Genomic DNA, 24655 nt, shown 5'->3' with positions numbered 1-24655 from the left:
GGACTTGTAAACATACCAAAGCCAACTCCCCTGAACTTTGCGAACCGACTTGGTGTGTTTGCTGGTACGCAGACGGCTGAGTCTGGAAGGTGGCCTCTTCGGGAATAAAAACTTGGGAGTGCTGACAGCAGAAGTCTTTCCGGAAAGCTGGTTGATCCTCCAAGGTTAGCTAGTGTTTGCCCTAGAAACTTACCACCCATTCGGAGAATGTGTACACGATTTTAGCGCAATCCCTCACATGCTGTTTCCTGTCCTACAGAGTATGGATCTGTCAGACTTCAAATCTAATGTCTGGAGGGAAACAGAAGTAGCATCTTCTCACTTAACCTTATCAGGCTGCACGTTCATCTGCCATACAGACTGTTTAGCAGGGTGGTTTAGAGAGCTTCCTATGTGTCAGGCATCCTAGCAGGCATTTTTCTGGCATCATAAATAGTCCAAGGGGTGGGAAACAGAGCCCTAGAGGGAGGTTAAGTAACTTGCTATGTCACACTGGTAATCCAGGCTTTGCCTGAGGTGTGATTCCAGATCCCAGGATCTTAACCATGACAGTGCCTCTAAAAGAGACGTGCAGTGGTGGCATTAATGAGGATGAAGAAAATAATAATGACAAGAACAATAACTAGTATGCTTTTCATAAGATTAAATAGGATGGTGTTTAAAAGAGTGGCCTGAGGTAAACCATCAGTACATATTTTGGTCTCTACATTTAACGTTATAAACTAGGTGATGAATATTTTGATGATTATATGATTCTGTCTTTTTTGTATATCTGAAAATTTTGCAATAAAAAGTAAAGTGTGCGTGCGTGCACGCACGTACACACACACACACACACACACACACACACACACCTTTTGAACAGTGCTTACTTTCTTAAAAGAGAGCCAGAGAAACTCAGGCAATTCCAAGGACTTCTTGAACAGAAGAGTTTTATCACTTCTTTATGACATCTGCAAATATTAATCAAACACTTTATTTGCTTAATTTTGCATAATGCAGGTGGAAGGTATTTGAAGAATATGATGATGAAAATGATGAAATCTACCTAAAATACCATTGTAGTGAGGTTTGATTTTCATTATCACTTGGAAAATTCTCAGAAGTCACTTCTCCTAAGCCTGCTAGTGATTGTCTTAAACGTCACTCTGTTTTGAAATTAATAAATTTCCATCTTAGTGGCAGGAAAGTTAATGGGCTTCTCAAACAGGCAGACAAATTGGCTTCAGCCTAACATTCTAGAAAAGTGTGCGAGGAGTTAACTTCACAGCCACTCCGGAGTGCAAAAGCAGCCAAAGTTTTCTCAGCATTGTTCGCTCTCACTGGCCTCTGTTTCCAGCAAGCCTGAGAACCTTGGTTCACCATTTCATTCACAGATTTAATCAAGACTCTGCAGTACTTTTGAGCAGATAAAAGGGAAGTTTTGGCTAACTGACAATACAAATAAGGTACACGGAAAACAGTTAAAAATACCCTATCTTATCCAGCCTGCAGTAATTGTCTAGAATTTCAAGAACTCTTCATAGTTATCTAACACACATTGCACACACAAGGGCAGCTAACACCGCCAGTGATCTCTCTCCCGCCTGCCTTCCCTCTCTCCCTCCCTCCCTTTCCTTCCCTCCTTTTCCCTCCTTTCCTGTCTAGATCTACCCCAGAGATCTGATCTTATCAGGAAGGCACTATTTTTACATACTCAGCAAGTGCTGAGGTTCACTGAAATTACTGTCTTTAGCCTATGGATAAATAAATCATGTAACTCAGCTCATCAGCAAGACTCTTTCCTTACATATATATCTCTTATCGCTCTCTCTCTTTTTTCTTTTATCGCTCTCTTTTTAGCCATGGTTTTTTATTTTGTATGTGAGGGATTGCACTTATCGTTTTTTTTGTAATTCGTTTATTTCTAGGTCATTATGATATTTTTGTCCTCTTCTGGTAAACATATGTCCTGGGCAGTCAGAGAGAAATGGTAAAACGGCAATTTTCTGTTGCTAGACACTTGATTTAGGGATCAGACCTCCTATTTTCCTCAATAACCAGATTTACTGAAATTATCATGTCATTTCTCATCTTATTCTTCCTGGTGACAACAGTTTTTAACCTAATTTCACAGAGCAGTATTTTTCAAAATGAAGGTCATGAAATCAATTCAGTGGGCTGCAACCACTATTTTTAAAAAAAGCACTAAAAAAAATAAAATAGGACAGAAAATATAATACCAGCATCATTATATGTTAGTAAGGGTTCTGTAGTTTCATGAAACCTTGAGTCAGTTCTATCTATATCTAGGGCTGTATGCACATTTGGGTTACAGTATAAAATGTAATTCTTACTGTGAGTTGGTGTCAAAAAGTTTGAAAGCCACTGCCACATGGCATATGTTTATAAATGATAAACAGCTGATTTAAATGGAATTAGGACATATATATATTTCATATGTATATTTCTTATATACAGGTCAAATACAAAGGTACATAGGTAGGACTGGCTTTAAGAACATCTTGATCACGGATGAACAACGACCTCAGGATCTGATTTCTTTCATTTCATCTTCAGTTCTGCCTTTCTCTTCCTTCCTCTACTATGTTTCCCTGAAAATAAGACCAAACTGGAAAATAAACCCTAGCATGATTTTTCAAGATGACATCCCCTGAACATAAGCCCTAATGCGTCTTTTGGAGCAAAAATTAATATAAAACTGTTCTTATTTTCGGGTATGTGTTGGGTTCTTTGTTGGGTGGCAAGATGACTGTCACAGTTGATGGTTTACACAATTCAGGTTCAAGTCCAACAAAAGAGAATAACCTCCCCTTCCCCAGTTGTTGAACAAAAAGTCTCAAAGGCAGTTCGGATTGGCCCAGTTGGCTTTGCCCACGGCGGAGTCCCACCCAGAGCACGTGGGCTGTGCACAGCAGAGGGCTGAATTGCTGGAGAAGGGCTTGGGTGCTGAGGAAGTCGGATAAATGTGCACCACATTGGACAAGGGCCTTCCTCAGTGTAGTCTGATTTCTGTTCTCTTTGCTGCTCCAAATAATGGAGGATAAGTGGAATCATTCAGCAAATAGGTGATCAATATGATTTCTCATGTATGTAAGGAAAGCCTTTATTGTCACTTTTAACATGGTCAATATCAGGACTTCAAAGAGAGATCAAACTGTAGGTCAGATTGACAGTCGTTGCTATACTGTCTGATGACACCAAGGGAAAAAGGACAGATATTGATTAAAACCCACTACAGACCCCAAACCTCTTACAAGGGGTGATCGTGGTCCTTTTATGTGCAAATCTTGGAAGATATTTATTTTAATCAATGTGTTGTGCTAATATGATGAAGGTAGTTAAGTGGTGTCTTGGAGCAAATTATTTGAAGAATACCCTCCTTGAGGCCCAAGACCAGAGTTATCTGCTCTGCAGCTCTTCAGCCTGAGACATATTTAGGTCTCTGTTACTTTGCCCTTGGCGCTGTGCTGCTTTTAGTTGTCCTCTGTCCCTTCACATACAATTATCAGGTGGGATGGGGGCCCTAATTGTGTGCACCTGTGGGGATAATATTTGCTCACAGCACAGACACCCTAAAAGTGGGGTCAGCATACTGGCTTGCCCAGGTCAGCCCTGGCTGAGGTCTGTGCCTTCAGTTTGGACGATAAACTATATGGCCACCCATCTAAATAAGGCTATTTTAGGAGCCATGATTAGGGGTCTTTTTACTAGACTAAATTATAAAGAAATCCTTTTATCAGACAAGATTGAATGATAATATTTAAGGATGCATGGTTTTGTGGTAAAAGTACAAAGGAAAGCAAGAAAGTGATTGCCACAAAGGGTAAGACAGTGCGGTGGTTCTCAACTAGGCTGATTTGGGCCCCTAGGGGACACTTGTCAACGTCTAGAGAGGTGTTCGGTGGTCACCACTTATGGTGCTGCTGGAATCTAGTGGGTAGAGGCCAGAGAGGCTCCTAAACATCTGCAATGCACAGGAAAGCCCCCACAGCAAAGAATCACCCATCCCAAAGTGTACATAGTGTGGGCGTTGGGAAACCCCGGAACAGTAATAACATTTGGAGAGCGGAAAAGTATTTAGGAGTGTCTGGGGCAACAGAGTGATGGATAGATACATGGCCGTTCACTTGGAGATAATTATGGAACTGTATATTTATATTTTGTTCACCTTTTGATGTATGCTATACTTAAAAGTTTTTAAAAGCATTAAAAAAAAAGACGTCCTTACCATAACTAAAGGGTGAAATTCTTGGTGACTGGTAGCATCGTGTTCAGATTAAAAGGCTCAATAAATAATAGTAGAGCTAATGGTAACGAGAGTTGTTCACCAGCTGCTCACCTGTGCTGGGAAATACTATGCCACAATCACATAGTATTTGTTGAGTGGGCAAAGTCTGTGTGCTGACTAGTATTTTACAGAATGGCAGGATCATTGGTGGTTGTGAACACTGTCTCTTGAGTCACACCACCTGCTTGCCACTCCACCTGCACCACTTAACAAATGTGTGACTCAGAGCAAATTGCTTAACCTTTTTTGTGCCTCAGTTTACTCATCTATAAAATGGGGGGAGGAATAGGAGTTCCTACTACTTGGGTCCCTGTGAGGATAAAATGACGAATGTAAAGTGTTTCACACAGTGCCTGTTACATAGCAAACACCACATAAATATCAGGTATTATTATTTGCACTTTGTGGAGGCTAGGGAAAAATATTAGTAGCTATAGTATTTATTGAACACTGACTATGTGCCAGATATTACTTTAAGGATTTTTTGGTTATCATATTCTTTGTTCTTATAAATTCTATGATATGAGTGTATGTCCACTTATTGTTATTATTCCCATTTTACAGATGAGGAAAACTGGGATTTAGTGAAATTAGCAGGCAATGGAGATTTAATTTACACCCCCCACCCTGGGGCATTCTGACTCCAGAGCCTCCGCTATCATTTATGATGTCATATTGTTCGACTTGGAAGGGAGCCTTGAGATCAGCAAACCCACAAAAATGAGCCCCAAATTGGGGATATGACTTAGCAAATTATGAAGGGATGGTGCAGGGCTAGAACCCAGGCTTTCTGCCTTTCACTGCCTCCCATGACCATCTGTGCTTTGGGGACAAAGGTGTCCACCCCACAGGGCCACCAGGCTGGGCGGGAGCACGACTGGGAGTTGGAGAGATGTCTTCTAATCCAGCTACAAAAAGTCTAGAGCTGTGTTTACTGAAGTGGGCTAGGTGAACTCCTGTGGTATGGAAGTTAATTTTAGATGATAGATGGAGAGTCATTTTAGTAATGATAATGTATTTAGTTTAACGTGTACAAGAAAAAAATGTTTTCACTTAGAAATTCAAATATTTTTAAATAATATGCCTTGCCAAAAAACTACTAACTGACTGGATGTTATTGCTTAGGATGAGGCTAAGCAAGACATTGTGTCATTTAAAATATACGTTTTTGGTTAAAACACAGTGAGAGTGGTATTGGAAAATGGCTAAACCTGTGAAGGGAAGAGGTGGATGACTGAAGTCTGGGAAATTCCAGACCAGGGCTGTGTTTCTCCAACTTTGTACACTTGAATCACTGGCGATCAGATTCTGATTCAGCAGGTCTGGGGTGGAGCCTGAGATTCTGCATTTTTAAGAAGCTCTCAGGTGATGCCGGTCTCAGGACCACACTTCACCTAGCAGATCAGAGAGCAAATGTCCAGAAAATTCTTGGACATTTGCCCAGTGCTGTTGAGGATACAAAGGACTGTAAGGTAATCCCCTGTCTGCCAGAAGCTTCATCTAGTTGAGAAGACGTGAGTGGACGTGATAGGTAAAGTCCCCCATGCAGACAAAGTGTGACACCAGTGACAGGTGCAGCCGCGGTCTGCCCCAGAATTGCTGCAGCAGGCAGGCGGGAGGGTGTGAATTCACTTTGGCTGCACAGGTTTGTAGGAAGGAGTAGAGAGCTCCAAGACTGGCTTGCCAAGCAGGAAGGAGGGTACAAGTAACAGGGAAGACGCCCAGAACCCACATGTGCAAAGGGGAGACTTCAGCAACAATCTCAACAACACAGAATGAGTCTGGACCTTCGGTGAGAATAACGTCCCTCTTCAGAGAACAAGCCCCATGCCTGGAGATAACAGGTAGTCCCCATTGAGTCCCTATAAGTACCAGTCACTTGCCAAATGCTTTCCATGCACTGGCTCATTTCTGTCTCCACAATGACCCATAATAACCCGCACTTCACTGAGGTGGCAACGGAGGCTTGGAGAGGCTGTGTGACTTGTTCAAAATCACACAGCTGGTAAGTGACAGGCCTGGAATTCAAACTCAGAACCCAGTCTGTGCTCTTTGATGCAATCCCTGCCAGGCGCAGCCTGAGAAGTTTAGCTTTCTCTCCAGAAAGCACCCCTCACAGGAGATTCTCATGGCCCATCTTGTTTCAGATGAGGATATTGCCCCTGAAAACAGATCCTGAGCACACATCCAAAGTTGATGATACTCTTTTCTGCCTTGCCACATAAACCTATTAACAGACAGCAGTTTTTGGCATTGTGACCTTACATAAGAAATAAGTTCAAAACTGTGCCTCCCACACGCCCCTAATAAGCACTGAATGTTTTGTTGCAATGAGGAGGCACTTTCCTTTGGAAATCACCGAGAGAGAGTCTAGAGAGACAGTGTCATGCGGGGTGGCATGTGGGACATCATGCGGGGTCTCTAGTCCCTCTCCCCACATAAGAACGCAGGATGGGGTGAGGCTAAAAAGGAACACCCATGGAGCCATAGGTAGGGGAGTTGTACCACTATATTCTCTCTGGCGGCTGGGTTGGAGACACAGGAAACAGGAGCCACACTAACCGCAACCTGTGGTCCTCTTCTCTCTGCCAACCCACCCCACTTGCTAACTGCAACCTGCTCTTGCTAGCTCAGCCACCATCTTCTTGCTAGCCCCCATTTTCTGCTAGCGTAGCCACGGCAGTTATATTAGTGGCCAGTGGCTCACTGGTTATAGCTGACGGCCAACTAGCCACAGCTGATGCCATCCAATCACAGTTGATGGCCATTTACTACCTGAGCCAGCACCTTTCTATGTGAGGCCGAGAGCCTGGAAACTGCACTCCTGGCTATGTCCCCACAGACAGTTATTGGAAATAATTATGCCTCTGCCACAGCATGGGGCCCATCACAGCCTCTTCTGATCCAAAAGGTCTTTCTGGAATACCAGCATCCATCTTCCAGCTGGTGCTTCTAACAGCCGACAGCGTCAGTAGGGACGCGACAATGGGTGCAGCTGAGGACTGTTTTCAGGCTTCCCTTGTTTCACCTGACTGAGCCCATCCCATTAATTCAGTCATTGCAAAAGAGCCGGGGGACCATATGTGACCTGATTGGGAGGCTTACACATGCGCAAATCACAGAGCCAGCTCTGGCCCTGCTTCATCCAAGTTGAGTACTCTGTCAGGGTTCTGCCAGATGAAGGAGGAGCTGAGGAGAAAGGGCTGGGGTGGCACAGGGTAGAGAATCAGGAAGGGTGACTTCTAATCCCATCTCAGCAGTAGACCCACCTGAGCCGTGTTAATTAGCTCCCAGGATTGTGAAGTGGGTGGTGACATTTGAGGTTCCTTCTACCTCTAAACCTGACGCTGTGAATAAATAGAAGCGTGCACCCTGCACCTTATCTTTTGTCATGCAGGGCAGCCTGCGGGGTCTTAGCTCCCGCTCCCCACATAAGAACGCAGGACATGGTAAGGCCAAAAAGGAACACCCACGGAGCCATAGGTAGGGGAGTCATACCACTATAGTCTCACTGGAGGCTGGGTTGGAGACACAGGAGGCAGGAGCCACACGATCCGCAGTCCCTTGTCTCTGGCAACCAATCTCACTTGCTAGTACAATCCGCCTGTCTGCAATCCGTAATCCACACTCCACCACGCCACGCCACTATACCACTGCTTGCTAGCTCAGCCACCATCTTCTTGCTAGCCCCCATTTTGCTGCTAGCGTAGCCACAGCAGTTATATTAGTGGCCAATGGCACACTGGTTACAGCTGACAGCCAACTAGCCACAGCTGATGGCCATCCAACCACAGTTGATGGCCATTTACTACCTGAGCCAGCACCTTTCTACATGAGGCTGAGAGCCTGGAAACTGCACTTCTGCCTCTGTCCCCACATCCATACCCGTTGCACTATTCTCATTTTAGCTTTAAAATGAAAAAGACTCAGATAAATAAATGCATTTAAAAGTGGTTCCTTATCAGTAGTGTGTTTGAGAAACATTTCAGTAAAATGATTTGCTGTGCAGTAGAAATAATATTTGGTGTAACTTGTCATATCAAGTAGCCTTTCAATGTTTAGACAAATCTGAAGACATTAGGATAGTGTGGCTTCTTCAAAAGTTGGTTAAGGTAAGGATGTTTGAGGCCATCACAAATGAACTGCGACTCGTTAAATGTGCAAGTTGAAATGCAGGATCCTGATTAAGTAATGAAAACCACGTGGCCCTAGGCTGGGACCAGAGAGTCCCATCCCAATGGGGCAATGAGACTTAAATTGAGGACATGTCATCTCATGGTAATTTGCTCCACTGTGTTAAACACAATTTGTATCTTTAAGAGAAAAAAAAAAAGTGTGCTATTTTATATACCTCTATGTTCTCAGTCTAGCTGCATTTTCACTGCCTAAAAGAATCGGTGTCCAATTTGCTAGAGGTCAAAAGTTTGGTTCAAAAAATTAAGAGTAAAATCATTTTTTGCAATGATTCAGCTGCTTTAACATTATGAGTAGTTCTCGTACTTTCTGGCACTGAACTTGGAAAAGCATACTGGAAAACTCATTGCTCCTTTTTAGATCTCAGAAAAGCTGTGAAAATGATAAAAGGTATTTAAAAATTGACAGTTTCACAGGAAGTTTTCATGCTATTCAATAGATCTTTCACTATAATAATAGAGTGGATATGTAACTTTGTCTTCTTTCAGAGTACACAATGCAAACGTTTTTTCCCACTCCTTAGGCAGTCTGATTTATATAGCATTGTCAAGAAATAAGTCACTTGTTTCACTTACATGATTTTCCCAAGTGTTTAAAGCTTACCTCTGCCTATCCACATTATTTGTCGCTTGAAGTACCTTTGATAACAACATAGCACAAATTTATCTACTTTTTTACATGGAGTATATAAGTGTAGTTAGACCTTTCCTTGACTTGGGCTCCTCACAATAAGCATCACTTTGTGTTCCTTGCCTTCATCCTGTGACTCGTTGACAACTGAATTGTGTGGGGCTGAGTGCTTCTGTATAAATAATCACAGACATTTTTTCTTCTGTGGTCACCTTTACTCCTAATCATAGGACTCCTCTGAAGAGTTAGCAGGTCCCAAGCAGGGTGCTAAGAACTAGGGTTTCCAGGCCGGAATTCCCGCCCATTCTCAGGAATTTTTTTTCACTTTCCCGTTCCCGTAATCCTGAGATATAACTGTTTTCTCTTCTCCACAAAGTGATGGCCGATACTACCAACTACCTGAGTTCACGGAGCTGATTTTCCCGATTTTCCAACCAACTTTTCTCAGGATTCAGGAACAGGAAAGCGAAAAAAATTCCTGAGAGCGGGCGGGAATTCCCAGTGAGTCAGCAGGGCGGGGCTCAGCAGACCAATCAGATTCCGATTTGGCGGTAGGCGTAGGGGGCGGGCCAGCCCAGGAAAGTTGGTGCCTGCCTGCCTGCCAGCTGCATGGCATCAGGAAGCCACTCGGGGAAAGTGCCAGCTGTCCTCCAGCCTTCCTCTCGAAGCCGCACTCCTCAGTCTGCCCGCCGTACGTCTCTGACACCCCCCGAGTTACTGTCCCTCCACTGGAACAGGAGGTGAGTGCCTGTGAGTGAGAGAGTCTGCACAAGCACTTTAAAAGGATGCCTGGCTTTCCCGTGGCCTCCCGCCCCACCTGGATGGGCGGAATCCCCACTGTTTTTCACAACCAGGTGCTGTGGGGGCTCCACTTCTCAGCACCAATACTTTGGGCTGGGGAGGCTGGTGTGGGGCTGGGGTCCCTTGATCCTCTGGGGGCAACATCTGTGGCTGAGCTGTCCCTCCCCGTTCTCAACCACTACACGGAGCTTTGGGGTTAGCCAGTTCCGAGTCTCCGCCCCTCCTGTCAGTGTCTCCAGGTGGCTTCTTCTTGTTATCCTTAGTTATAAAACTTATATTCTGACAAACTTCAGATGGTTCTCCAGGTTGATTGTTCTATAATTTAGTTGTAATTTTAGTTTGTTCACAGAGAAAGCAGGGACAGTGTTTATCTACTCTGCCGTCTTGGAGCTCCCCTTAAAGAAGTATCTTCATCGCTCTGTGCCTTGGTTTTCTGTCTTTAACTTCTTGTGAAAGTAAGAATCATAATGAATCCAATTTCTAGTGAAACCAAATATTGTCATGTATTGATGGGAAGAACGGAGACTTGCTTTGCTCTGAGTGAAGTGATGGCAGTGACACGGCTCTTGTTAGGGATGGATGTGTGGTTCGAGGAACGAGGTTTGTTAGTGAAGTTAGGGTTTGTTAGCACAGTGGGTTAGCGAAGGCCCTGGCCTGGGAGTTATGGGGAACTGGGTTCTAGACTCCAGATAATCTTTAACTTGTAGTGTGTCCTTAGGCCTCTTACTTCCCTCCACGGCCTTGTTTTCCCCAGCAGTAAAATAAAGGGGTTCACTTAGATGAGTAGATACAAACTGGTTGCTCACAAGCTGAATTCTGCCTACAGAGAGCCCAGTTGGCCTCTGGATTGTTTTCTAAATATTTGAACTAATCATCAGCAATTATGAATCAGGAGATGCCACAAAAATTCTGTTCTGGTTTCTGTTAAAAAGTCAGAAGCTCTAGCAACACTGGCTGTATTCGTGCATGGCAGCTGTTGACTCGCGCTGAGTGACGGTGGCCCAAGGGCCCCACCACTGATGGTTGTAGCAGATGCTCCTGGTGTACAGCTCATAGCCTTGTCCTAGCTACTTCAGTGCAGCCACCATGCCTTCCCACTGCCAGCACCTGTATTTTTTTGTCTGAGGACTTTCTCTGACAGTGGAAGTGGTGGGTGGGCAGTGTTGGGGAAGTAATTTCCTCTAGTGATGAAGGGGTTAGCATATGGCTATCCTAGCTCCCTTGCCTATCTGGTGGGATAACTAAGGTATATATTCTGCACCATTTCTGAGAGTTTCCGCATGGCATGAAACCCCAATCACCCACGGTTACAGTAGATTTAGTAGGACACTCTTTGTTTGGTGGCCTTTCCTTCCTTGTTTCCTTTCCCCAATTTCACCTTTCAGGTAACTACCTTATACTTGAATCTTTTTCCAAGGTTGACTTCTGGAGGAAATCAGACTAAGAAAACCCTAGCCTTACCACTGAGGTCAAATGAGAATTGCCCATGTTTTTCGTCATGCTTGGGCAAGTTTTGTTGGGTAAAGAGATGCTTGTCCATCACATAGAGGAGTAGGGTATATTTCCTTGTGTAAGTAAAGAATAGACAGAAAGCTCTTGTACAAGCATCTTCACTTTGTACACGCTTCTTCACTTATTGAAGCCTTACCCCCATAGGCGTCTGAATATGTGATTCCCTCATTAGAAGATCCTTATGGATTCTTCGAGTGGTGCTATTTTAGTGGAGTATTATGTGAGGAGCAATCTAATCCGAATCCCTAGAGTGTGATTGCTGGGTTGTGTTCAGCTACCTGAGATTTGTATTTTAAAAGAGGAGATTTGCAAATCAAATTTGTTTTCTAATAGGGTGACCAACCATCATGGTTTGCCCAGGGCTGAGAAATTTCCCTGGACGAGGGACTCAGTACTAAAACTAGGAAGTCCTGGGTAAACTGAGATGAGTTGGTCACCCTATCTAGATGCAGGTTACATGTAGGACCCTTCAAAGTCCAGTCCCTGAAAGATTATGTCCTTCCAATATATATATTTCAAAATAAAATTTCATTTTAAAAATGACCCCAAACTTAAATGTATGCTGAAATAAAATAACTTCTTTCTAGATTTCTAATTACAAAATTCTGAGTACGTTGAACAGACTGACTTCAGTTTTCCTTTTTGTGCCTCTGCTTTTCTGCTGTTTGGAGTTGGCCTGCTGTGGGGTCACATGACACTGTTACTTAAGAGAATACATTTGGAAACATTCAGTACTGCTGACCATTCATGGTTTCCATGCGGCCAGTGCTCAGCAGGGCTGCACCCCAATTTGGAGCTCGGAGTGCTCTCGTAGGTGAACAATGAAGGCACCTCACCTGTATTCAAGGGTAAAACACTTACACGTACGTTGGCTCTGCCCTGGGTTACCTGTCATCTTTCTTCTCCTAGTGTTCAATTTTTAGTGACATTGTGTTTTAATTAGAGATGTACTTGTGAAAATCTTTGCACCCAAATTAGAAGAGTGTGTCACAGCCAGGTGAGAGAGAGAGTGAGCCAGGCCCCAGGACTGAGGACATAAATATCAAAGGGTGTGAATGGCACCAGAATGTGGGAATCAGAAACCAGATGTGTTGTCTGCACAGCACAGTGTGAAAGGAAGACCTGGGAATGTGAAGTTTAAAATGATTTTGTGTATCAAACAGGATAATTTAGACCCTGGAGTAAATATGGGAGGCTAAATGGAAAAGTTATAAGCATATTCGGAACCAGAAAGATTATTTGTTTTTGAATCCCAGATCTGTCACTTCACTGAATTTATAACCTTGTACAGGCCAGGACACATTCCTGAGCCTCAGTTTCCTCATTCATACAATGGGAATGAGAAAGAAAGGAAACTGACTTTTGTTGAATGCCTGCTGTGTACTAGGGTCAGTGTTAGGGACATTAGAGGAATTGTTCCGTTTAAAATTTTACAGTTTTGCAAGGTGGCTATAATTGGCTCCATTTTACAGATGAAGAAACTGAGGTACCAAAAAGTCAAATAATTTTCCCAGCATCACTCAGCTAGCCAGAATTCAAATCTGGGTCAGGCTTACAAATTGATAGTTACAAAGTAGTCACGAGGATGTAAAGTATAGCATAGGAAATATAGTCAATAATGTTGTAATAATTATGAATGGTGCCAGGTGGATACTAGACTTATTGGGAGGAATCACTTCATAAATTATATATATATATATATATGTCTGATCACTATGGTGTGCATCTGAAACTAACATAAAATAATATTGAATGTCAACTGTAATTGAAAAATAAAAAAATATGGAGGTAGCAGCAGACACAAACATTGGGTTATTGTGAGAATTAGGATATCACATATTAAAACCTTTGTCACATTAAAAAAAAATCTGGGTCAGGTAACTTGGAGCCTGTGCCAGTCTGTTACCCCCATGGGGATCCTAACTTCTCACAGTGGTGGTCTTATTTGGGTTCATCCAAAAGCATATCCTGAGACAGACCGCAAATAGTTTATTTGGGAAGTGCAGGAAGCACCAGTAGTGGTCAGGAAATGAGATAAGGAATGGAAGGCAGCCAGAATAAAGTGTGTTATCGATGCAGCACCATAGTGGGCTGGTAGAAGTCCATTCCACGGGGGAACTCGATCCCCAGCCTGGTGCACACATACAGTGTCATGCAGTGCAGTGTGACGGTCCCATCAGAGGGACAAGGGAGCTGGGCTGCTTGCTGTACAGCGGCTCCTGGGATTTACTAATGGAGAGCTACTTCCGAGAAGTGGGGTGATACTTCCTAGTGCTTCCTGTGTATCATCTGCTTGGCGAAGTAGGACTAGCAGCTGCAGAGAGCCCTTGGGGGAGAAATGCAGCTGGGGCAGGTGGAGCCGGCCTGGGTGTCCGAAGCAGTCAGGAGAAGGGAGCGTGGGAGGAGCACCCATAACACCTACTACAGAGCTTCTTAGAACTGGAGTCAGTGTGTGCAGTGCAGGCTTGGGGCCAGCCTTAGGGTGGGTCTTCTGTGACTTTCTGAGAATGAGCAGTGCCAGGACTTTGGAGGGCTTCGCCGATCTTGTGAGCCCTTACTTCGCCTAGAGTTTTTCGCACGCGGCACCCATATCAAGGCCTGAGCGAGGTCGGCCTGCATGTGGATCGTGAGCATCGGGTACATGCCAGGCCTGCCCGGCCCTTCACTTTGGGGTGTCTCAGTGGGGGCTCCAAGGTACCCCCCTCTTAGGGGTCTGAGTCCAGAGGCAGTCCAGATCTTCTCAACAACACATTGATCGCTCAAGGCTGAATCTTTGAAATGGAAAGCGGGGCCGAATACATTCCAAGGACGGGGGTTGGAAGCTTCGATTGCCTGGGTCCAGCTTGTGGATCAACCAGCTCTGGATGAGCTCTTCCAACCGGGGTCTGGCAGAGAGAGCATCAAGGGGGAAGGTGTCTGGGTCCCTCTCCCTCCGTGTGTAGCAGAGCTGTCCTGTCAGCCCACCTCCACTTGGACTTGGACCTGAAACAGAATTAATCTAAACCATTCTTAAACTTGGTCTCTGTTAAAACCCAGAACCTGTATTCCAGCTGCTATAAGGGTGAAACACATGACTTAGCCTTAGCCAGTTGTGAGTCACTAGAAAGAGCATGGGAGTTGGAGCCAGGAAGACCTGAGTTGAATCCTAGCTCTGCCACTTACTAACTGGATGATGTTGAATAAGAAACTAGCCCCACCCTCTCGTGAGACTGTTGTGTGCATTACCATGTTTAGTACTTTGCAGTGGGCCTCCAGGGCTAACATGCCAGCACACTTCTGGGCACATAGGCCCCAATCAATGACAGATGGCTATCGATGCTCTTCATATCATTATCATCCTCAGTGCTGAGCTGTTGACCGTGACCAAGTCAGGCAGTTTGATTAACAGTAACCTTGTGCCTGCTGGCTCTGAGGTCTGGAATTCGTTGTGCAAATTTCTGGAGGGTTTGGATGATCCCATGGTAAGTTAACAGGTCAGCATAAACCATATGTTCCCTCAGACTACTGTGGGTAGCAAACGTTTCTCTATATCCGGTACAGGCTATACAGACATGCCTTATTTGATTGCACTTCGCTTTATTGTGCTTCACGGGTGTTGTGGTTTTTATAAACTGAAAGCAAGATCCTCCAGCAGCAAAAAGACTACGAGCCCCGTTACTGTGGTGCTTACTTTATTGCAGTAAGTACCTGCATCGGAACCCGCAACATCTCCAAGGTGTGCCTGTAGTCCATTTAGGGCAAAGGATATGTCTGATGATAAAGTGGACAGGCTCCCTGGGGTGGTATCTTCTGATCGCTCACTAAGACACACTCTGCGTAGGGGGTGTGAGGGTGGCCTGCAGAGGTGGGGGAACCAGCTAGTCAGGGGAGAACTAAATGTCTTCATCAGCAGCACTTGTCCGGGTGAATCTGGAAAGCCACGTCCTTAGTGTCTGTGCCAACTGCTAGTAGCCTACCTGATACCAACTTCCTCCATTCTTAGTAACGGAACCCCAGTTTTATTTGAACTGATAACATGCTTTACTAAGACACTATGCTGCTCTTCCACACTATTAAATATGGCTGGGTGACCAGGTGCCGCTCAGTGAGGTACAAGTATTTCATGGGACTTCTGGCAAGGGTCCCAGTTGGGAGCTGACTCAGGTAAGAGGGCTGCTCTTCTGCTTTTCCATCCTCCTTCTCCTGCCTAGAACACAGATGTGATGGCTGGAGCTTCAACAGCCATTTTGTGACTTCGAAGGCAGAAGCCATGGACTCAGGATGGCAGAGTAGAAGACAGAGGAGATCTGCTTCCTGCTGGAAATTGCTACCCCACTGAATACCTGAGTGCTACCCTAAACTCCTCTCCCACCTCCACCCCTGCCCACCATTTTGACTTTCCGTGGATTAATGGGCCTTGGCCTTAATGTACCTTAAGCATTTCAATAGCTTTCAAGGCTCAAAGCTCCGTTCTAAAGAACTACAAAGCTCTCATCCTCTGTGGGGCTGGGTCAATTTCTTCATCCTTCATGCAAATGCTTGAAATCTACTTTCTAGCAGAATAATCACCATACAACCATTCTGCCCATTTTACTTAGAGATGAACATTTTGGTGCTTACCGTACTCTAATTTTTTAATCTTATTTTATGGCCTTTCCAAGTGGTCAGAAAGTTTTTTCCAAATACATTAACACTTCCTGTGTGTTTTTTTTTTTTTCTTTCTGCATATGTGGATGGATTCCTGAGGATTGCTCCGGCAGAGGAAGGATCTTTGCCAAAGGCCTTAGAAAAATAACCTGAGGTAACCTGAGGTTTGCAGCCATTTGGTTATCTCTGCTGAATGAATAAGCTCAACACTCTGCTGCTTATTCATCTATTGATTCTCCTAGCCAGGCCCATCCTGTTGTCCTCTAATCCAGGGTAGAAGTCTGCAGGCTGCATTGACCACACCTCCTTTTAGCTGGCTCCGGATTAGGCTCTGTTGATGGCAGATTGGAGGTAGGGGTGCAGGAGGATGGGAAAAGGGGTTTATTTCTGCTTCCATCTCAGGTTTGCATCTCTCCAACAGCAGCAGACGGCAGTGGTGCTTCAGCCTGGAAATGTGTGCTTGGGTGGAAAGACCGACCTCAGCCCCATATTTACACACAATATCATCTGAAGGCTAATGGCAGGGGCGGGTACCCACTCCTTTTGCCTCCTGGGCGGTACACAGCCAGAAGACGTTGATCAGTCTCTCCTGGAGTACTGGGGTGGCGGTAGAGGGGGGAGGCTGAGTTCCGGCAGGTGACATGTGGGTAGAAGTAAGTCTTACTGCAGCTTCTATGTCTGGCCTTTGCTAGTCTCCTGACTTTCTCTTCCCTCCTTTGTCTTCTGGATGCAGGAGGTCCAGTGCGGGAGCCAAAGGCCCCCAGTGGGGTTGGCAGGCCCACCGCAAGGAAGGAGCCTGGGATTCCCCAACTGCATGAATTCCCTCCCCCCCCCACAGCTGACCTGCATTGGGTCATAACACCCTGAGAAGGCAACCTTGAAGGTGCCAGCCCGCTGAGATTTGGGGGCTGGTTTTTACAGACATTAGCATTACTTAACCTAACTAGTATAGGACTGGTTTCTAAACCAACACCTTTGACTCTAAGGCCTCTCGCAGCCAAATCACCTCATTCCGACGATGGCTTAGAATAATAAGTGAAGTAACTGAAGTACCGCGAAACATGTGCGCCTTCACAACTTGCTTGGGGGTTTATTCACTCAGGAAACATTTACTGAGTGTCTGTGGTTAATTGTGTGAGGGACCTGGAGGAGGAGTGTCACTTGGGATTAGCTATGGGGAAGCCTGTCTTTCAGATGATCAGAGGCTGAGAAAGACCCAGCCAGGAGTAAAAGGCGTGGGGTACCTGCCCTGCCTGTTAGCCTTCGCATGACATTGTGTGTAAATGTGGGGTTGGGATCAGTCTTTCCAGTCAAGTACACATTTGCAGGCTAACCCCCGGCTGGGGTGAGCATTCCAGGCTAGGGGGCTTGGCTGGTGCAAAGGCCCAGAACTAGGAACCTGCTTTGTAGGTTTTAGGAGCAGAGAATGGGCAGGTATGGCTGGAACACAAAGAACAGGAAGAGAAAGGTGAGACAAGATGAATCAGGGAGGGCCTTACTGATTGTGGTTGAGGGTTTGTATTTTATTCTACCATGTTTCCCCGAAAATAAGACCTAGCCGGACAATCAGCTCTAATGCGTCTTTTGGAGCAAAAATTAATATAAAACACGGTCTTATTTTACCATAAGACCGGGTCTTTAACATAACATAATTATAATATAATAATATGATATGATATGATATGATATGATATGATATGATATAATATATATACAATATAATACTGGGTCTTATATTTTTGCTCCAAAAGACTCATTAGAGTTGCTCGTCCGGCTAGGTCTTATTTTCCGGGAAACAGGGGTGGCAAGCCAGTGGATATCAGAAAAAGAGAGGTGGCATGACCTGATTCGCATTTTCAAAGAAAGTCACATGGGATGTTTACTAGGTGGGAGAGTGGAATGAAAGCCCAGGTTAGGAGGAAGCTGTAACCATGCTTTAGGCAAATGGTGATGGTGGCTTGAGATAGGAAACACATGCTCAGGGCAAACCAATTAAAGAGAGACAGACAAAGGGGAGAGGCCAGGACTTCTGAAGACCAAAAAGTCCAACCGGAGACTGATGATAGGCTGGCAGGAAGTTCTTTGGGTCCTGAAGCCCACTGGGGATCCTCAGAGGCAGAAATCAAAGTGCCTCCCTCAGCCATAGGGCCCAGCAAGACGCCAGGTGTGGGTGAGCAGCCACTGTGGGAAGGTGCCACTCATGGAGAGAATTATAATAGGTATAGGGAGGAGCTGTCCTTCCCACAGAATCAGCAGCAACTTCACCTAAGTGTTTCCATCAAGCTCCACTGAGAGAAACTTAATCCGACCTTGAATCCAAATAGGATTGGAAATGCTGATCCCCAGAATAAAATATGCATTCACTCCAGACAGAATTAAGGGTATGCTCATGGGAGTATCTATAACACCGCGAACAAAGAGAAGACTACAGGCCTGAACAAGCCCCATTTACTTTTCAGGTAAGACCAGGAGGGAGAAATAAGTGTTTCTAATATTTTTCTGACTTTCATTCTTCCCTTTCATTATTATTGCTATTCACCTGTGTTAGCTTGAGCTTCCCCCACAGCAGAGCTGGAAACAAGGGCTTGGGTGCCCATGTTCTGTTTTGGGAGGAGATCTCAAAGAGCAGGAGCAGGGCTTGTGTAAACAGGCCAGAAGGATGCGGATCACCACTGGTGGGCCACGGACCTTGTGGGGACAGAGCCCCAAAAAGCAGTTTCCAGGCTCTCGGCCTCACATAGAAAGGTGCTGGCTCAGGTAGTAAATGGCCATCAATTGTGATGGGATGGCCATCAGCTGTGGCTAGTTGGCCGTCAGCTGTAACCAGTGAGCCATTGGCCACTAATATAACTGCCGTGGCTACGCTAGCAGAAAATGGGGGGCTAGCAAGAAGATGGTGGCTGAGCCTGCAAGTGGCGCAGTGAGGGTTGAGAATTGTGTGGCTCCTGTTTCCTGTTTCTCCAACCCAGCTGCCAGCGAGAGTATAGAGATAGGACTCCCCTACCTATGGCTCCGTGGGTGTTCTTTTTGACCTCACCATATCCTGCGTTCTTGTGTGGGGAGCGGGACCGGAGACCCCACAGACCGCCCTGCATGACAGACCTCGTCTCACAGGGATGCTCCGAGATGCCATATAAAGTGCACCTTGGAATTTCCTACCCTCGGGGAGGAAAAGAGGAGTATTCTTCCATGGGCTTTTGTCCCCGTCTAGGTCAGGTTGCTTCCTGGGTGTCATCTCCCTCAGCTTCCAGTTGAGCACAGGCCTCACACTGAGGGGCTCCGAGCAGGTGTTCTGTGCCTCAGGGCACAAAGCCCAGAGTTCTTCCCCATAGGCTTTTGCATTCAATACTCTTTTAAAATGCTGGGTTTGATTGTAGAAATGTCAGAGAAGCTAGCCAGAGAGAAAAAGCGGTCTAGTTAGGGAAAATATTAATAGAAGATGGCAGCCCAAAACACAGCAAAAGGTAACTTTTTCAAAAGAGCGTTCCTGATTGTTGGGAAGTGTTTCTCTCTCTTTCTCTGTCTCTCTGTCTCTCTGTCTCTCTTTCACACACACATACACACACACACACACACACACACACACACACATCACACACCACAAACCACATACCTAGCACTACCCATATCGAGAGACCGTTGGATCGCCAAATATGCTAAACTCTTTTGACTTAGGTCCTTTGCACAACCCTCCTCCTGTCCCCTCCCCAGACACACACACACACACACACACACACACACACACAGCGCTGACTAATTCTCACTTATCCATGCAGACCCACATCACATTTTGGCCTTTGGCTTTCCTTAACTTTCCTAATTTGGCAATATGTACTGCTTTAACGAGAGCTTTTTGGTTCTAAGAACCGGATCCCACTTAAGAGGTTTAAGTTAAAAAACAAACACGTGGATGTAGGGTAGTGTTTCTCAGCCTGGTACCCACAGACTACTCTCAGGGTCACTGGGGTGCTTGTTAGAAGCACCCAGCCCTGTGGCTTGTGCAGTGCTTACACATGGTGTACCAGGAGTCTGAGTAACTGGCCCGTAAGCAAACTGCCTGGATGATTCTTCTGCATATCTGAGAGCCGCTGCTCCAGAAGACTCTCCCAGCACTCCTTGCAAAGCATATCTAAAGCCAGGCCTCAGAGGAGCCAGAACCTCAGCAGGCGTCTCCCTAGCTCTGCAGGAGCTTGCTTCCTGGTTTCCCTGCTTGTGATTTTACTCACCCTCCTTGGCTTACACACGTCTCCCACAGTCCTAAATCCTATAGCTCTCACAGCTAACTATCTCAGCCTCAGATTGATCCCAAACACCTGGATTGATCCCTCTTGGGTCAGGGGTCACCCTTGCTACTGCGAGCTGTGGTCCAGGGGATGGAAGGGTAGATGGCACCCAAAGTCACTTTCTCTGCCACAACTTCGGACAGGTGGTTTTTTTAAGGAAAAGAATAGTGGTTGGGAGAAATGGTCATGTCTAGTTCAATGTCCTATGGGCCTTTGCCTTTCTCCTGTTCTCCTGTTTACTATATATAATATCATAGTTGGCAGTATACTTCTCAGTGTCCATCTTCAGACTGGGAGAAATTTTAGGACAAAATCACCAGATTATCCACCCTTATATTCTCAGAATGTACCAGGGTGCTTGTCACCAAGAAGGGACTCAGTAAATACTTACTGGATGATGATTGACCAGATATGTCACTACAAATGTATAGGAGCACATGATTCCATTACTTTTTAAATGTTTTAAATCAATTTTATTGAAGCATCATTTACACACAATAAAACACACTCACTTTAAGTGGATAGTGTGATGAGTTTGACAAATGTATGTACCAGTGTGACTATGTGCCAATAAAGATATGGAACAATTTCGTCACCCGAAAGTCTCCTCTCACAAGGGGCCACTTTTAATTCTTGTAAATTTGCTCAGGTAAGGATTAGTCCAGGCTCAGTTTCTGGTGGTGGTTCTCAGAGTATGCATATGCCCTCTGAAACGGCACCATCATCTCCTGGGACCTTGTTAGAATGCATATTACTGAGCCCTACTCCTAACCTACAGAATCAGAAACTCCTGGGGTGGAGCCCAGCAATCTGTATTTTAACGAGCCTTCCGGAGATGTTGACAGATTTTTAAGTATGAAAACCACTGCACTAGATCAAGTGGCATTTATTTCTTAAAGGTGGATAGCTGGAGTGAAGCCAGATGGATGACAGAGGCACTTGAGGGCCTGCCCTGGAATTGAAAGGAGACTTGAAGACAGTGTGAGCTGATAAGTGTTTTCTGAAGAAAAGGCTAGGTGGGGCCCTGAGGATGGATCTGACAGCAGAAGGCTGGAGACGGGAAGGTTGACCCTGTGGCATGGCTCTGGAAGATCTCATTGTCACTGCAGATGTACAGGAGAGCATGACTCCCTTACTTGGGGCCCTTGATGGTTTTGGACTCCTAATTGGGCTTTGAAAGGACATTATCTTATGATGAGATTTGATGGCCAGGCAGTTTCCTCCCCTTTGGAAAGATTCAGGTCATGTCTCTTATCCTAATGCCACTGTCATTATAAACTTTCCCTCCTCTATTCAACTCTTCCTAGCCTTTATAATGTCCATTTTTAAAGTATTTCTGTGTATGACTTGGTACTCTTTCCACAAGGTTGCTGGGCTGAACAAATCAACCTGACATCGGGTAGTAGCTGAGCAGACCATCACAGAGGAAAAATAGAATGAAGGGAGTGTGTTGTGTTACTGTATCCTGCTTGAAGAAAAAACAAGAAACACATACTTATAAATTCTAGCTTCAGGAATGATGTTGTTTGATGTATAGACTTGGTTGATGAATAGATTATGATGGAAGTATGGATGGAAGTATGTCAATGTTTCAGAGAGAAATAGGGGTAGAACAAATAGATGTTAAGAAAGGTTATTCAAAGCTTGGAAATAAAACAGAAAAGATTACTGTATGTTTTGTCAACACAATACTAGATCATTGTCCAGTCAGGAATCATCTATGTCTTTAGTGGAGGGTAATTTTGATTCATGATTAACTATTGATTAGAGCCCAGAATCCTTAAAGTGAAGTGATAACTGGTAGGAAATGGATAAGATCCAAACGCATTCTGTCTAGTAGAGATTATATTAGTTTCCTATTGGTGCTGTTAACAAATTACCACAAATTTAGTGCCTTAACACAACAAAAGTTTGTTATCTTACAATTCCAGAGGTCAGAGTTTTAAATGGGTTTATCTGGGCTAACATCAAGATGTTAAGGCTACATTTCTTTTGTAGGTTCTAGGGAAGAATCCATTCCCTTGTATTTTCCAGCTTCTAGAAGCTGCCTACATTTCTTGGCTCTCGGCCCCTTTCTCCATCTTTAAAGACAGCATCTTCCAATTTCTTCCTGACTCTGAACCTCTTGTCTTTCTCTTTGTCATATAAGGACCCCTTGTGATTACATTGGGCCCACCTGGATAATCCAGAATAATCTCTCCATCACAAGATCCTTAATCACATCTGAAAATTCCAGGGATCACAATGTGGACATCTTTAGGGGTCCATTTTTCTGCTAACCACAAAGCTATACATGATTTCCTTCATGAGAGAAGTTAACCCCTATTATGGTTTAATGCACTGTATGACATTAACCTTTTTGGTACCTAATTTAGCTGTCTTCAACATTAGTTTTTCCACTTTAAATATAAATGTATGTATACGAGTATGTATGCATATATATGTATAGTGTATACATATGTGTACATATATGCATTGTATATACCGGGGGTGCCAAAAAAATGTATATACATGACTTGTATTCATCTTCTGTTATTGATATATATTGAGTATTACAATTTTAATACACTATTTTCCTTTCTTAAAATGTGTATATATATTTTTGGCACCCTCTGTACATGTATACATGAGGAAGGCAAGAGGGTCAGAGTCAGATATGTGTGTGTGTGTGTGTGTGTGTGTGTGTATGCAGCAGTTTTTTGTATTATCCTTTGAACTATTTTTGTCATCCTCTGCTTCCCTCATTAATTAAATAATTTTTTTTGATACATGTTCTCTACATATTTGTAAGGGAATTGTATTTTTCATATTTTGAGATACTTGACCACAATAATGGGGGTATGTCAAAGGGACACATGAGCCAACTGAAAGAACTCCCAATGGCGAAAGCTAGAACAATTTGAACAACAAAATAACTAAAGTAGTATTGGATTATAACCCAAAGTATAAAATACCCATGAGGCAGTGATGTAATGTAACCACATGATTGAATAAGACATCTCTCACTCAGATCCTCTACTCAACAACAACAATTTGGAATCCATCCACAGACAAAGTGCTTTTGAGGGAGCTGTGGGATACAGCACCATATACCAAGAGACCTGGGAGGAGTCTTGCCCAGATGGTTTCCCTGGTTAATTCTAACAAACATTTAAAGAAGAATTAGTGCCAATCCTTCTCAAACTCTTCCAAGAAACAAAAGAAGGGAGAACACTCTCAAACTCATTTTTCAAAGCCAGCATTACCCTGATACCAAAGCCAAATAAGGACAAGACAAGAAAAGAAAACTATAGGCCAATATCTTTGGAGAACACAGATGCAAAAATTCTCATCAAAATATCAGCAAACTGAATTCAACAGCACATTACAAGGATTATACCCCATGATCAAGTAGGATTATTCCAAGCATGCAAGGATGGTTAAACATATGCAAATCAATAAATGTGATATACCACATTAATCAAATGAAAGATAAAAATCATGTGATCATCTCAATAGATATAGAAAAATCATTTGACAAAATACAGCATCCTTTCATGATAAAAACTCTGAACAAATTGAGTATAGAAGGAACATGCCTCAATGCAAAAAAGGCCATATATGACAAGCCCCCAGCTAACATCATACTCAGCGGTAAAATGTTGAGCACTTTTTCTCTAAGATCAGGAACAAGGAAAGGGTGCCCGCTCTCACCACTCTAATTTAACACAGTACTAGAAGTTCTAGCTGGAGCAGTCAGGCAAGAAAAAGAAGTAAAAGGCATCCAGATCAGAAAAGAAGACATAAAATTGTCTTTATTTGCAAATGGTATAAGTTTATATATAGAAAATTTTAAAGATTCTACCAAAAAGACTTAAAATTAATCAACAAATCCAGTAAAGTAGCAGGATTCAAAATCAGCACACAGAAATGAATTGTGTTTCTATGCATTATATCTGAAAAATAAATTTTAAAAAATCCCATTGACAATAGCATCATAAGCAACAAAATACTTAGGAATAAATTTAACCAAGGAGATGAATAAATTTAACCAAGATGTAATTGAAAACTATAAGATTTCCATGAAAGAAATTGAAGAAGACACAAATAAATTGGAAAGCTATCCCATGTTCATGGATCAGAAGAAATAATATTATTAATATGTCCGTACTACCCAAAGCCATCTGTAGATTTAATGCAATCTCTATCAAAATTTCAGTGGCATCTTTTCACAGAAATAGAAAAAAACCATTGCTAAAATTCATATGGAACCACAAAAGACCCATATATAGCCCAAGCAATCCTGAGAAAGAATGAAGCTGGAGGTATCATACTTTCT

General features: G+C 43.9%; 1 protein-coding gene across 1 annotated transcript in view; it reads left to right on the top strand.

The window, feature by feature from the left end:
- The window catches only part of FRMD4B (FERM domain containing 4B), a 372884-nt gene that overhangs the window by 1260 nt on the left and 346969 nt on the right, over nucleotides 1-24655 (top strand). The gene's annotated exons all lie outside the window — the stretch shown is intronic.

The sequence above is a fragment of the Rhinolophus ferrumequinum genome, chromosome 17, assembly GCF_004115265.2.
Source record: "Rhinolophus ferrumequinum isolate MPI-CBG mRhiFer1 chromosome 17, mRhiFer1_v1.p, whole genome shotgun sequence".
Classification (NCBI taxonomy): Eukaryota; Metazoa; Chordata; class Mammalia; order Chiroptera; family Rhinolophidae; genus Rhinolophus; species Rhinolophus ferrumequinum.
Note: the sequence above shows the minus strand (reverse complement) of the source record. Positions and strands in the feature narration are given on the sequence as shown.